Source organism: Physeter macrocephalus, chromosome 21, assembly GCF_002837175.3.
Source record: "Physeter macrocephalus isolate SW-GA chromosome 21, ASM283717v5, whole genome shotgun sequence".
Taxonomy (NCBI): Eukaryota; Metazoa; Chordata; class Mammalia; order Artiodactyla; family Physeteridae; genus Physeter; species Physeter macrocephalus.
In genome coordinates this window covers 44,589,572-44,605,666 of record NC_041234.1, presented here as the reverse complement: position 1 = coordinate 44,605,666, position 16,095 = coordinate 44,589,572, and positions in this window count along the sequence as shown.

The window sequence follows — 16,095 nt, the reverse complement described above, 5'->3', positions numbered from 1 at the left end:
TTACATATATACACACATGTGGAACAATATACAATTCCACATGTGTATATGTATATATAGCCATGTTATTTTTATCAAACTATAATTAACATATAATGTTATATTAGTTTTAAGTGTACAACATAGTGATTCAATATTTTTATGCATTGTGAAATGACCAGTGACATAAGACCCATCACCATACAAATTGTTAAAATGTTATTGATTATATTCCCTATGTGTACATTACATCCCTCTCATTTTATTTCTCAAAAATTGATAGTCACAAGAGCAGTATCATGAAATGGCCCAAGAACCAGTGGAGACTAGATCCTTGCTACTCAAAATGTGGTCCACAGACCAGCAGCATTGGCATCACCCAGAAACCAGTGATTAGTTAAGACTTGGCCCCACCCCAGATTTCCAGAATCAGAAACAGCAGTTTAACAAGATTTGCAGGTGATTCTTATGTGTATGAAGTCTGATGTGCATTAGTCTAAAATTTTTCTGAATCTCTAAACTGGACACAACATAAGTCATAGAATTAATTGTGCAGATTTATTAGTATATAAAACACACTTTTTATATTTAAACACACTATATAAATATGAGTTTATAAAAATAATAATTGTTCTCATTTATACTAACTCAGCCACTAATAAGAGCATTTTTTCCTGCATTTGCATATAAATAACACATAGCTGGAGCTCTTGCATTTGTGGGTGGAGGTGAGCTCCATGTCCTCTTACCCTGACATCTTGATTGGACCCATTTTAAATATCATTGTTTTAAGTATAAGATGGCATTATAATATTTGTTTCAGTTATAACAAATGATTTAGGAAACTCATGAGGGGAAGGATAGTCTATTTTATTTTCCTATTTTTTGCTCTTTCCATTGTTCTTTCTTCCATCTTTTTCCTCCAAGATTCTTTCTTTTATAAGTTCCTTTTTTGTTTAAAGAATTTCTTTTAGTCTTTCTTTAGGTGTAGATATGCTAGAGTCATATTCTTTTAGTTTTCCTTCATTTGATGATTTTTTAAAAAATTTCGTCTTCATTTCTGAAGGATAGATTTCCTGGATAGAGCATTCACAGTTGTCAATTGTTTTATTTTAGTACTTGACAAATTTTGTGTTATTTCCTTCTGACTTCCCTGGTTTCCGAGAAAGCTACTGATATTCAAATTGATGTTCCTCTATAGGTATTTTGTCTTTTGTCTTTGGTTGCTGTGAATACTTTTAATTTGCCTTTACTTTTCAGAAGTTTAATTATGATATGTCTAGGCATGGATTTCTTTGAGTTTTTCCTATTTCGAGTTTGCTCAGTTTCTTGAATATTTAGTCCTATGTATTTCGCTAAATTGGGAAAATTTTCAGCAATTGTTTCTCCAAATACTCTTTGAGGCTCACTGTTTCTCCTCTCCTTCTTAGACTCTGATGATATGAATGTGGGATGTTTTGTTATAGTCCCACATGTCCTTAGGGCTCTGTTCATTATTTTATTAGTCTATTTTTTTTCTCTGTAGTTCAGATTGCATAAATTATATTGTTCTGTCCTCAAGTTCATTGATTCTATCCCTTCTTATATCAACTACACTATTGAGCCCATCAAATCATGTTTTTAAAAATTGCAGTTATTGTATATTTTAGTTCTGTAATTTCCAACTGGTCATATTTTAATTTCTATTTCTTTGTTGATATTTTCTATTTTTGAACTTGTTTCATGAGAATTTGTAATTTCCTGTTTAAGCATTTTATGATGGCTGATTTAAAACCCTTGTCAAGTCACTCCAACATCTGATCCTCTCAGATCAGTTGGTATCAGTTGACTGCCTTTGCCATACAAGTTATACTTGTCCTGTTTTTTGTTATAATGCATGATTTTTCATTGTATCCTGGACAATTTGTTTATTATACTAGAAGACTCTGGGTCTTATATAAATCTTCTATTTTAGCAAGTAGTCACCCTGTTGAGATATAACACACCAGTCCTGGCCTATTTTGCGGGGTGTGGTCCAATGACATTCTAATTTTCTGAGCCTTTATGGTGGTATTTTGGTCTGCTTGGTTAATTTCATAATTGTGGGGCTCCCACTGATATCTGCTGATGCTGCTTGATGGGGTAGAAGGAGCTTCCACAAAACTTGTGCTTGTAAGTGTGGGAAAGGAGTCTCCTTCCTTTGGAAACAAAGCATTCTTTCCAGGAAGGAAAGGCCTTTTAGGAATAGTGAGCTTTTCCTGAGTTAGGGTCACTTTTTTTGGTGTGATCTCCCTTGCAGATGACCTGCCCCACACCTAGCACCAGTGTCTCTGAGAGGAATCAGGTATGGCAGGGAAAAAGAGTGTTTCCTTGAGTAATGTTGCTTTTGGTGCCATTATACCCTGTTCCCTTGCCCTTAGCTGTGCTCTGTCTCTAGATGGGGCAGGAGAATGTCAGGACCTGCAGGAAAGGAAAGCACTTCCTGGTTTCCCACTTCCTGTGGTGAGAGCACCCTTGCTAGTGCCCACAGTGTCCAGGTGCTAATTGTGTGAAGGAGGAGTCTTTGTCTTTGGGACGGGAAGGGGTATCTCAAGCCCAGCAGGGAGAACACTTCCTTATTGTTAGCAGGGGTTTCAATTGATTCCTCTTGCCTGGTGTTTTTAGGTAAGAATCCCTTTAGATCTGAGGGAGTGTTATACCTACATGGGACACTTTCTGTTGCTAGGTTTGGGATAAATGCCAGGCCTGGGTCACCTTCTTCTTTTGGGTGGGGGTAGTGAGATACCCTGCTGATGTGTTTTCCTCTGGTCCTGGGGTCACTAGACAGTTCTATTTCGTTTTTCAAACTTTTAGCATTTTCTTTTTATTGTCTCTTATTTCCAAGATTTATAGTTGTACTTACTGGGAAAGAGGAGGGAGAGACAAGGTTATGCCATCATCTGTACCTTTGAAGATAGCCCCTCCTTGTATTTCTAACCTGTGACAAACACTGATCTGTTTTTCATTTCTAATAACTTTACCTTTTCTAAAATGTCATATAAAGGAATCTTTCAATAAGTAACCTTTTGAATCTGGTGTTTTTCACTTAGCAAACTGCATTTAATATCACTAACTTTTGGATAGTATTTCATTACATGGATGTACCACAGTTTGTTTTCCCATTTCTGATTAACTGTATTGTTGGGATTTTATGATCAGTTCTTGGGAATGACATATTGCCTGGGTCTCTATGCTTCTTTCAAAGTCATTATTTAAACATTTCTCCACTATTCTAAGTCCTTCAGATAGCAAATCCTTCCAATCCATAGGCAGAGCAGGAATTATTAGCCTCATATTGCAGTTAAGGAAATTCTGGCCAAAAGATTAAATAACATGCCCATAGTAACACAGAAAGTTATAGTGGAAGAGCAAGGACTTAAATCTCCAATTTTCTTATTCCCAGTCCAGTACTGGAAAGCATGCAGAGGAAAATGAGTATGACTTAAAAAGCTGGAAAATAGGCCCTTAGGGAGACTAAGTATTGAAGTATATGGCCTGAAAAAGAGAGAGTTTAGAAAAGGCTTTGGAAACTCTCTTTAATCATATAAAGGCTTTTCAGCTGAGGTTAAAAGAAGGCCAGATAGTCTTTAAGCATCAACAGGATAGTACTCAATAGACCTAAGATGTAAAATGGGAGGCATAGATTTATTTTGCTTTTAAAAGTAGGTTAGAGAGAAGCAAGAATATGTTATAGAAACCCACCTGCTTCAGGGCTGTGGATCAGGGGCTAGAGGGAGCCTAAGGATCTGTCTATGCCTCTATGCTTCAGCATTTCTGGTTTACTGAGAAGGTTCTAGAAGAGAAAAAGGTGCTTTTACTGAACCACACCTGTGTGTAAAGTCATTGGTGCTTAGAATGTCAGGGCTAGGAGGAATCTGAAAGATAATCAAGTCCAACTTTCCTACTTCAAGGATAAGGAAACTGAGGACAAGTGAAGGGAAATGACTTTTACAAGGTCAAATAGAGGAATTGGAAGCAAGGTCTCCTAAATCCCAAGTATTCATATTGATGTGTTCTGAAACTCATCATCTGGAGACCCATCCATTCCTTAATCACACCATTAAACAAATATTTACTGACCAGTATCTTACAGGGTCCTGTGTTCCTTTAGGCTTCACCAACTGTGATATTAACTATGGACACATGAAGAATATAAGAATATTATAAATTTTACTGGTTCTTGACCCTACATAACTAATTAAAAACTCCAACTCTTGGCAATCTATCCTTTAAATATTTCCAGAGCTCTCACATGTTTCACATGTATTTATGTCCATTATTCCTTTTGCTACCTCTGTTCTGCCTAGTCCTTCAGCCTTTCCTATGCAACACCACTGGAGCCCTCATTATGCCAGAGCTACTAGGAGGCCTATGTCAAAGAAAAGGAAAGTGCTTTTCTTCTTCTTGTGCTCTTTCTTGTCAGAAATGCCCCTAATCAGCACTACTGAACCCTTATTCAGTTTTCAGCAAAAGAGCTATTTCATAAGCTCTTCAAACCTCCTACTTTCTTCCTTCAGATTGAATGTGATTTGAGTATCCTCCTTGACCCTCTTGCACATAGGCCTCTGGCAGGACTGCCCACTAGTTTACCAAACATACTACATCTGTCTGAATTCCAATTTAGATTCAAACTGGGAAATCCATAACCTCTCATTCTCCCTCCCCCTCACCCAAAACTAAGCAACTGACACCTAGATGAAAATATCAGCTACTCTGGGCCTCATGAGTTCAAATGACTAGCACATTGCATTGCATTTTGGTATCCCTCTAGATCAGTGGTTCATAATGGGTGCAATTTTGCCCCTCCCAGGGAACATTTGGTAATGGCTGGAGACATTTTTAGTTGTCATACCAGGGGAGGGAGTGCTACTAGCATATAGTGAATAGAGAGCTGCTAAACATCCTACAACACACAGGAAAACCCTCTTGCCATCTATCCACTCACACACAACAAATCTGTCAATAGTGCTGAGGCTGAGAAACCTTATTTTGGAGTAGAGCCAGGGTCAAGATAGGCCTAATACTCATTTACCCACATACTCCATGATCTTTGGATTATTCAGAAAACCTACAATTGAGCTACCATTTCTGGGAATATATATGCTAATAATAATAATAATAGCTAAAAATTACATGACATTTTTTATGTGCCAGGCATAAAATATTTATTGAGGATACATTACATGCTAAGTACAATTCTAGACTAGGGCTGGGCAAATGGTTTTCTGTAAAGGACTAGATAGTATATATTTTAGACTTTGTGAGCCATACTTTACATAGAGTATCTCATTTAATCCTCACATTAATTCTATAAGGGAGTTACTATTATTAACCTCATTTTAAATTTGAACACAAAGAAGTTTCTAGAAGTGTATTGTAGGATTCTGCCCTAAACTTGAGGTCAATCAATACTCATTTACTGGAGAGGGCCCTGGACTAGATGTTATACTACAGAAACAAATGAGACCCAGTCTCTTGCCGAGGGAAGTGTGACCAATAACAGGCTGCCAATTGCAGTTAAAAACATCATTCTAAGTCATACAAGACCTATCAGGCCCTACATGATATGATCCCTGATGGCTGTAGGATACTGCCCTAGTTTCCAATACTATAGCATGAGAGGTTTAAAATTTGTGGTCTCCTGCTCTGAGATTTTAACATTTTATTTCCTTTCATCTGCTTGTATCAAGTGTTTTCTGTCATGGCCTGTAAGTCACTTTGGAGAAAGGACCTGAGTATTTGGTACAGAGCTTACACACAGCTAGTTCTCAGTTACAGAACATTTGATAATAACAGCAGCAATTTAGTGAGTGGATACCAAGCAATGAGGGAATTAAGGATGACATGAAAGGCAAGGAGATGGCTAGTGGGAGTGTACTGACTAGAATTTGGTGGGACATATCTGGGATGGCTTCTTCTTGGACCTTTTTGTGTCATGTGGAATTTCTTTCTATATGTCTGGTTGGAGTTTCAGTCCTCTTAGAAAGAGGAAAATGGCCATAGGTAAGTTTCTATCCTGGCATCATTGGTAATTAGGTAGGGAAGTAAAAAACAAATGAAGATAAAATGTAGTAAGAGAGAATAGAAGAAAGAGAAGAGAGACCATGAGAGAAGAAGAAAGAGAGCCAAATACAAAAGAAAGAGAGGAGATAGAAGAGGAGGGGAAGGCAAAAAAGATAAAAGGGGAAGAAAGCAGAAGTAAATGGAGAAAGGGAGATGACGATGTAAGGAGAAGCAGAGATGATGAAAAGAGAAAGAAAAAGAAGAGTGGCTAAATGGACAAAAGAAAATAAATCCAGCCCTTTGTAAGTGAATGATCACCAGATGCCTAAGTAAAAATCCTGATTATTGTTAGTACTCTCAAGCTCACAGTTCCATGAAATAAGGTCCTGTTGAACTTTACACAATTTCTCATGGAATAAAATTGATCTTGGCAACACACTGTGCCAGAGAGAATAGCAGTGCCTTACCACAGATTTTATACATATCAGCATCCTTCTTTGCTGGAACAAACATCCATAGCTCAGACATATAAACATAAAGTCCTGAGCAGCTGCATTTTCCTGGAATAGTTAGAGCAATTTGAAATTTTTTCTCTCTGTTTTTTTTTAAATTTTAAATAAGTAACTACTTCAAATTCATTCACTCTCTTCTTGTTCTGAATTATTTAGAGCAGAATCCCGTCAGTGCCTCCCATTGTATTTCATACAATTCACAGTCCTCTCTTGAGGAGGAAGTGCCTAGGATCCTGGTCCTAGGAATGAATGAGAGGTGAAATTCTCATCGAATGCTTTGGCTCCAGTGTCCACGTCTTAGTTAATATGGATCACCCATCTTCTGACTCATGAAACATCACTAGAAGAACATTACAAACCATCTCTTTCAATTTCAGCCTGTCCACTGCCCATGTACACACAACCTCCCATTTCACAGAAATGGGAATGGACTCATCTAGGCTTCTTGACTCCTTTTCCATGGCCTCATGTGCTGCCACTAATGCCAGTATGAGCTACAAGAAAATAGACAAAGCCTATTAGAACTCAGACTAGAAGGTTGGCCTATTAAATGGATCCCTACTTCCTCTTGTTCTACCTGCCACTGGCCAAGTAGAAGAATTATACTGCAGCAGATGCCAGGGGGAGAGAGATAGACTAGGGAACAGAGGGAAACCTTCTAATATAGGGACTCTGTTAATCTCCAGCATGGTGTGGGAGGAAGTGAGATGAGTTGGAGTGACCTCAGCAAGGTCACAGAAGAAGTAACAAAGGTAGGATTTGAACTTTGGTACCTCTGACTTTAAAGGCTTCCTCTCTTTCTACTTACAAAAATTTTACAATAACTACTTCTTGCCCTTTAAAGGGTTGGTTTGTTTGTGTTCTCAAAAGTTGGATAAGATAATAGAACCATGTCAGAGCTGGAAAGGACCTTTGAGATGACCTATTTCCATGTTTTCCAAACCTCCTCACCTCTAAGAACCCTTTGGATTTAGTTTTTCTCTCATTTTTTAGATAATTTGTCTTTTTAATAAAGAACATTTATTAAGCAATAATTAACTTGTGTTCTCATTTTTATTAATCAAAGAAATATATTGGTTGCACAGGGGAATGTTTAGTCCTATGAGATAAGCACGTTATCTCTATGAGGTACCATTAAATTTTTTAGAAATAGACCTTGAAAATCTCTTCAGTACCAACATGGCTATCATGAAAGACTCATGGATTAAATTGTTTTCCTCATTTTGCAGATGGGAAAACTGAGGCTCGGAAAGGTCATGTGACTTGCCTGGCCTCACACATCTAGTTAGTGGTCAAGTAGGCACCAGACCCAGATTTTCTGTATCCCAGTTCAGACTATCTCTTCCTATGCCAGGCTGCCTCTCTCCACAAGAAATTTGTCTCCGTTTTTATCTTGATAATTCTGTATTTTCAGCACTCCAGCACATCATCTGATGACAAATATTTCCTTTTAGGAAGTTTTTCCATAATGTAAGTTTACTTGGTTTTGCCCTTTGAGGAGAATTAGCAAAAAGTTTAATCTTATTTGTTACCTTGCTGCTGTTGAATGGGCTAACGTTTTGGAAGGCAAAGAGAGTGAGAGAGGATGCTGTGACAGCAGTCCTACTGGAGCTGGAGGATCTGTCAAAAACACTGAATTTCCTACCCCACTTTATGGGTAGAGCTCAGAACTAAGCACTACAAAGGATCCAAAGAGAAAGAGTAAACACAGGCCCTGCTTTTGAAGAACTTCCTTTTAGCTGAGGAATTAATATCTCCATCTGAACAATTCAGGATTAATTGCAAATAATCTAATGAGAAAATTGATGTAGCAATGTGTGGTGGTGTCTAGGACAGTGGTTGACACAGATGTAAGGTATTATTTTCCCCATTGAAGTAATTTTACTAATTAACCAATTGACAAATATTTCTTTGGGGCCCACCATGTGCTAGGCACTATTCTAGGCCACGGGTAGGCAAATGTTTTCTGCAAAGGGCTAGATAGTACACATTTTAGACTTTGTGTTCTATACATCTCTGAAACTATTCAATTATATTGTTTTAGTGTGAAAGCAGCCACAAATAACACACAAATTATCAAACATTCCTGTGCTTCAATAAAGCTTTATTTCCAAAAGCAAGGTGGGCCATATTTGACCTTAAGCCTCTATTCTAAATACTGGAGATATAGCAATGTACTAATAATAAGGTCTCCATTTGTAAGGCACTTACAATCTAGCAGAGATATATATATACATTGAGTATGTCATTACAGGAGTTATGAGTCTTCTCTGAGAAAACGTATCTGGTGCTACAAAAGCAAAAACAAAGAATAAGTGGATTTAACTTAGTCTGTGGAGTCAGAGGTACCTTCCTTAAAGAGGTGACATTCAAGCTGAGGCCTGAAATATAACAATAGTTTTCTAAGTGAAAAGGGGTAGGAGGAATAAAAAGTGCTATTTCCAACACATCATATAAAAAAATAATACTATTAGCATAACACATTATTGTTGATGTTGATCTTCTGGATGAGGTAGCGTTTTTCAGGCTTAGTTTAATTTTAAGTGCAAAGAATAGCCAGATTTCTGGTTTGAGCATTTGGAAGAAAGAGGTGGCATTTACCAAATCAGGAGCATTATAGATGACACAGATTTCTTTATTTTGGGGTGGGTGATGGATTGTAAGATTTTGATTTTAAAACATGTTGAGTTTGGGTGACTGTAGAACATCCAGTGGTTATGTTAAGCAGACAGGTAGATATACCGGTTTGGAACTCAAGAGAAAGTTCTGAGCTTGAATCAGTTGGAGAAGAATCATCATGTAAAGGCCATGGCCATTGATGAGGTTATCAGGGAGAATGTGTAGAGTCAGAAAAGAAAAATGCTTAAGGCAGAGTCCTGGGTGTCTGCTATAAATGTTGGCAAAAGAGGAGACATCAGTAGTGGAGACTGTCAGGAGTAGCCAGAAAGGTAAGAGGAAAATACAGAATATGATGTCAGAGAAGCTAGTGAAAGGAAACATTGCAAGGCAAAGTGTTCAAATCATATCAGAATTAGTGAAATAAAGACTGAAAAATCAGCAATTATTCACCCAATAAGTATATTGGGTACCTACTTTGTTCTAGACACTGCTCTAGGTACTGGGAAAACATTGATGAACAAGATGGGCAAAATCCATTGGCTAGAATGTGCAGGAAGTAATTTTTCATCTTAGCAAGAGTAATTTCAATGGAGTGGTGTGGGTTGATGCCAACCCAGAGTAGGTTCAGAAATGAGCTTGAGGTAAGAAAACAGAGATAAAAAAGTGCAACCAACTCCTTCAAGAAGTTTGGTTTGAAGAAGAGGCGAGAGATAGGGCAGTAGCTGGAGTGGGATATGGGATGAAAAGATTTTTAAAGATGAAACAGACTTGAACCATGTTTCAAGGCCAACTGGTAGGAGTCTATAATAAGAAATTTTGAAGATGTCTAAGAAAAAGAATATTCACTAGAGTGAAGCCTTTGGGAAAACAGAAAAGATGGGGCCCAAAACACAAATGGAAATCTTACCCTCAGATACCAAGATTTCTGGGCAAGTATAAGCTTCCTGAGAGCAGGTACTTGGCCTCATTTTCTTTGTATCTGCAGTTTCTGATGTAGTATTTAGACTTTCAAATTTTGGTATAATAACTGAATAAAAAGAAGGAAGGAAAGAAGAAAGGAAGAAAGTAGGAAAAAAGGAAGGAAGGAAGATTCTGCATTTTTATTTAGAAGAATCTGACTAGGATGTTATGGAAGAGATTCTTGTGTTAGGTGGGTAGTTCCAATGAAGCTATAACCCCTCTTTCTGTGCTTAGAACACTCTGAAGTGTTAATACACCACCCCTTTCTGGGAATTCCCCAGCCTGAACTGGAGGTCTAAGCCTTGTTTGTGGGGGATATAAAATATGGGCCCTAGTGAGGAGCTGAAGGATTCAGGAGTCAGGGTGAACTTGCCTATGAGAGTATGAGGCATGAACATATGCATAGACTGAAAAAAATTAGCTCTATCTTGGCAAGACAAAAGGCCATTAATGTATGTGGGACCACACATCCACCCAGGTAAATGTGCGCCCTTGGTAAGCCTATTAAGCTTTTTTGACAGGACAGTTGTTGCTATCCTTTCTTGAGATACTAGCTAGATGGGAAAGGTAAGGATCACAGGAAATTTTCTCAAAGTAACATAGTTGAGAGCCCAAATTCAGGTATTTGTTCATCCCAGGAATCTAAGGCCCTAATTGATACTTCTGGCTAAAAATATCACCATATTTATGCAAGTTCTTCATCTTCCCTGGATTTGGTAATCTAGACTTTTGAACACAGTTTCAACTTGACCTGAGATACTTATGGTTGGGCCTTAAATTCTAAGATAGAGTACATAAGACCTTTAGAAATTAACTAATCTAATCTACTCATTTCGGATGGGAAGATAGGCCCAAGGAAGGGAAGGAATTTGCTCAGAGTCATAAAGCTCATAAATTCATAGATTGTCAGAATTGAAGGCTTCATGAAAAACTTATTAAACTTAATGAACAAGGAAGACTTGGATTCAAGTCCTGGCTCTGCCAGTGACTAGCTATATAACTTGTGGCTTGCCATTTAGCCTCACTTATCCCTGGTCTCCTTAAGTGTGAAATGGGTATGTTAATAATGCTACTCTCACAGGGTTACTATTATAGGTCAACTGAAATGACATATGTCACCATATATTACCTCTACAGTACTACATACTATACATTATAGATGAGAGAATTGAGGCCCAAGAAAGCAGAGTGACTTCTTGTTCACTGAAATATCAAAGGGTACTCTGGGAAATAAGGGTTCCATAACCAGATGAGTTGTGAAACTGTGTTCAAACAAGTTAAAAATATTTATATACTGCAGGACATATTGGAGCCTTTGAAATGCTAATGTGTGTTGTGAGTTTCCAAGACAGGATAGAATCCAGACAAAAATTAGAGATAGTGTTTATTTCAAAATATAGTTATGAGGTTTAAATAACAGATGTGAAAGTGCCTGGCACTTAGTAGGCACTCATTTGCTTTCCCTCCTTCTTTTCTTCCCTCTCACTGCCCTATACCTCTGTTGAAAGTGGAGAGATAGAAATGCCTGAGAGATACCTGGGTGATCGATGATCCATTATTCTAGCCAGAAATACATGATGCTCTGAAACTGAAAATCCTGCCCACAGGATGCCTTGTGATTTCTGGTGACCCCTTGGTCTTGTGCGGTTCCAATCCACCAACAGTCACTATGGCAAGTGGTAAGGGCCCTTTGTGCGTAGGTCATAATACAGCCAGGTGATTTCCTTTTACAGAGAGTGGGCTTCCTAAACTGATTATCTAATCATCTCACTGGATGCTAGAGAGAAACACATTTACTTACCCAATTAAAACAATTGCAACCCTGCTATCTAGAAATCAGCAGAGCCCCATCACATTGACTCTCTTGTTCAGGGCTTGGGAGTTGTCTGAATGACTTTCTGCAGACACTGAAATTTCTTTTTCATCGATCAGAATCTTGCCTCCCTCTTCCCACATATATTTCTCCCCCTCCCCTGCTCTTAAATCAAAGTAATATCATCTCTCTTTTCCCTCTGCATAATCACAGGACAACTCATTTCAGCAAGTGGGAATAATTACAGCCAATACAAACTGAGTAGTTGTCATTTTTGAAAGGGCTTCTGGTTAAAGGTATCTTCTGATTGGCCCATTGAATACAGTGCCAGAGAGGGTATGCATCCCTCAGGTGCTGTCTGACATTAGTCCAGTCTCAGACACTGTCTTCAGATACTGGACTTCCCTGGTGGTGCAGTGCTTAAGAATCCACCTGCCAATGCAGGGGACATGGGTTCGAGCCCTGGTCCGGGAAGATCCCACATGCTGCAGAGCAACTAAGCCCATGCACCACAAATTCACTCAGACTTCTTGATATTCTGTTTGTTACTGACAGTTCATTCTGAGCTTGAGAAATGATCTGAATTCCTCCTCAGTTTCCTGAACCCCATGATTTGAATATGCTCAGCAATATCCCCACAACTTTTGGAATCCAAACCCTGTTATGCCTGAGAGTAGGAGAAAATGAGTTCTAGGCTTGTTTACCTGCTATGGATAGGATTTCTAGCAGCCAGATCCTTGAAGGTCAAACCTGTCCTGCCTGAAGGGCAGTTCTAACTGGAGATCTTGAAGGTCTTCATTCTGTCATGCTCTAAAAATTGGCCTGCTCTGCACAAATAACTAAAAATAATTGAGTGCTTTCTATGTGCCAAGCACTACTTTAAGCACCATGACATACATTGTTTCATTTAATCCTCAGAACAGTCTATGAGGAGGCACATATTTTATTGCCATTTTTAAAATGAGGAAACTGAGGCCTAGAGAGGTAAATGACCTGCTGAAGGTCACATAGCCAGTAAGTTGCATACTGCTATACTGAATTTATTCTAAGATGTATCATACATTGCCTCTGCTCTTATAGAGATTCCTGAGCAGTGGGGGTGCAAACCATTGACAGACAAGTGTGATCAAGACTTCTCTGTCCTCAAACATCCAAAAACCACCTCCTCACATCATATCTTACCCCTCCACATCCCACCAGCAAAATGACTCACCTATGTTCCCTTATATCCACACTCTCTGCCTTTCCTCCTGTTGTTACATTGGGTAGAAGTTAACCTCTACACATATGGTCTGGATCCCTTCCACTTTAACCTTCTCAAAAACTTCCCTTTTACAGTAATCTCTTTATTTCTCATAGTTTTTCATACTGGATTGTTTCCATCACCTAAAAACATGCCTTAATATCTCTACTTTGTACTTCATCAGCTGTATCTTGTCTATTTTTGGTCAAACATTTCTCTAGGTAAAGTCAAGTCATATAAACAGCTTGTGGATTTCCATTAAATAACTGGGTGAATTTTTTTCGAAATTACATTTAATCAATATGATAGATTGTAGAGATTTGGCATACTCTATAAAGACTTTCCACTTCAACTTCAATAGCAATGACTACCTATCACAATGAATATGGTTATGTCTCTCAATTTATTGACATCTTCTGCAATGTCTTTCAATAAAGTTGTCTAATTTTTAAAATAAACGACTTTCATATTTTAGATTTTCTTTTTAGCTGACTTAAAAATTTTTGTTACTACTCTAAACAGTATTTATTTTTAATTAAACTTTTTTATTTTAAGATAACTGTAGATTCACTTACAGATTTCAGAAATAACAGACATCCCATGTTCCATTTACTCAGTTTCTCCAAAGATAACATCTTGCAAAACTCACATATAATATCACAACCAGGATATTGACATTGATACAGTTAAGATACACAAGAGTTCTATCATCACATGTATCCCTCCTATAAGACTTTTATAGTTATACTCAGCTTCCTCCCCCCAACACCCAACATCACCCCATCCCAAATGCCTTGCAACCACGAATAAGTTCTCCATTTCTAGAATTTTGTCATTTCAATAATTTCTTTGACATCTTTATTGGAGTATACTTGCTTTACAATGGTGTGTTAGTTTCTGCTTTACAACAAAGTGAATCAGTTATACATGTACATATGTTCCCATATCTCTTCCCTCTTGCATCTCCGTCCTTCCCACCATCCCTATGTGACCCCTTTAGGTGGTCACAAACCACCTAGCTGATCTCCCTGTGCCATGCGGCTGCTTCCCACTAGCTATCCACCCTACGTTTGGTAGTGTATATATGTCCATGCCACTCTCTCACTTCATCACAGCTTACCCTTCCCCCTCCCCATATCCTCAAGTCCATTCTCTAGTTGGTCTGTGTTTTATTCCCGACCTACCCATAGTCTCTTCATGACATATTTTTTCCTTAGATTCCATGTACATGTGTTAGCATGCAGTATTTGTTTTTCTCCTTCTGACTTACTTCACTCTGTATGACAGACTCCAAGTCCATCCACCTCATTACAAGTAACTCAGTTTCATTTCTTTTTATGGTTGAGTAATATTCCATTGTATATATGTGCCACATCTTCTTTATCCAATCATCTATTCATGGACACTTAGGTTGCTTCCAAGTCCTGGCTATTGTACATAGAGCTGCAATGAATATTTTGGTACAGGAATCTTTTTGAATTATGGTTTTCTCAGGGTATATGCCCAGTAGTGGGATTGCTGGGTAGTATGGTAGTTCGATTTGCAGTTTCTTAAGGAACCTCCATACTGTTCTCCATAGTGGCTGTATCAATTTACATTCCCACCAGCAGTGCAAGAGTGTTCCCTTTTCTCCACACCCTCTCCAGCATTTATTGTTTCTAGATTTTTTGATGATGGCCATTCTGGCCGGTGTGAGATGATATCTCATTGTAGTTTTGATTTGCATTTCTCTAATGATTAATGATGTTGAGCATTCGTTCATGTCTTTGTTGGCAATCTGTTTATCTTCTTTGGAGAAATGTCTATTTAGGTCTTCTGCCCATTTTTGGATTGGGTTGTTTGTTTTTGTGTTATTGAGCTGCATGAGTTGCTTGTAAATTTTGGAGATTAATCCTTTGTCAGTTGCTTCATTTGCAACTATTTTCTTCCATTCTGAGGGATGTCTTTTGGTCTTGTTTATGGTATCCTCTGCTGTGCAAAAGCTTTTAAGTTTCATTAGGTCCCATTTGTTTATTTTTGTTTTTATTTCCATTTCTGTAGGAGGTGGGTCAAAAAGGATCTTGATGTGATTTATGTCATAGAATGTTCTGCTTATGTTTTCCTCTAAGTCTTTGATAGTGTCTGGCCTTACATGTAGGTCTTTAACCCATTTTGAGTTTATTTTGGTGTATGGTGTTAGGGAGTGTTCTAATTTCATGCTTTTACATGTACCTGCCCAGGTTTCCCAGCACCACTTATTGAAGAGAGTGTCTTTTATCCACTGTATATTCTTGTCTCCTTTATCAAAGATAAGGTGACCATATGTGTGTGGGTTTATCTCTGGGTTTTCTATGCTGTTCCATTGATCTATATTTCTGTTTTTGTGCCAGTACCATACTGTCTTGATTACTGTAGCTTTGTAGTGTAATCTGAAGTCAGGGAGACTGATTTCTCCAGCTCCATTTTGTGTTCTAAAGATTGCTTCAGCTATTCGTGGTCTTTTGTGTTTCCATACAAATTGTAAAATTTTTTGTTCTAGTTCTGTAAAAAATGCCATTGGTAGTTTGATAGGGATTGCATTGAATCTGTAGAGTGCTTTGGGTAGTAGAGTCATTTAGTGACAGTTTTATTTCTTCTTTTCCAATTTGGATTACTTTTATTTCTTTTTCTTCTCTGATTGCTGTGTCTAGAACTTCCAAAATATGATGAATAAGAGTGGTGAGAGTGGGCAACCTTGTCTTGTTCCTGATCTTATCAGAAATGGTTTCAGTTTTTCACCATTGAGAATGATGTTGGCTGTGGGTTTGTAATATATGGCCTTTATTATGTTGAGGAAAGTTCCCTCTATGCCTACTTTCTGCAGGGTTTTTATCACAAATGGGTGTTGAATTTTGTCAAAAGCTTTCTCTGCATCTATTGAGATGATCATATGGTTTTTCTCCTTCAGTTTGTTGATATGGTGTATCACG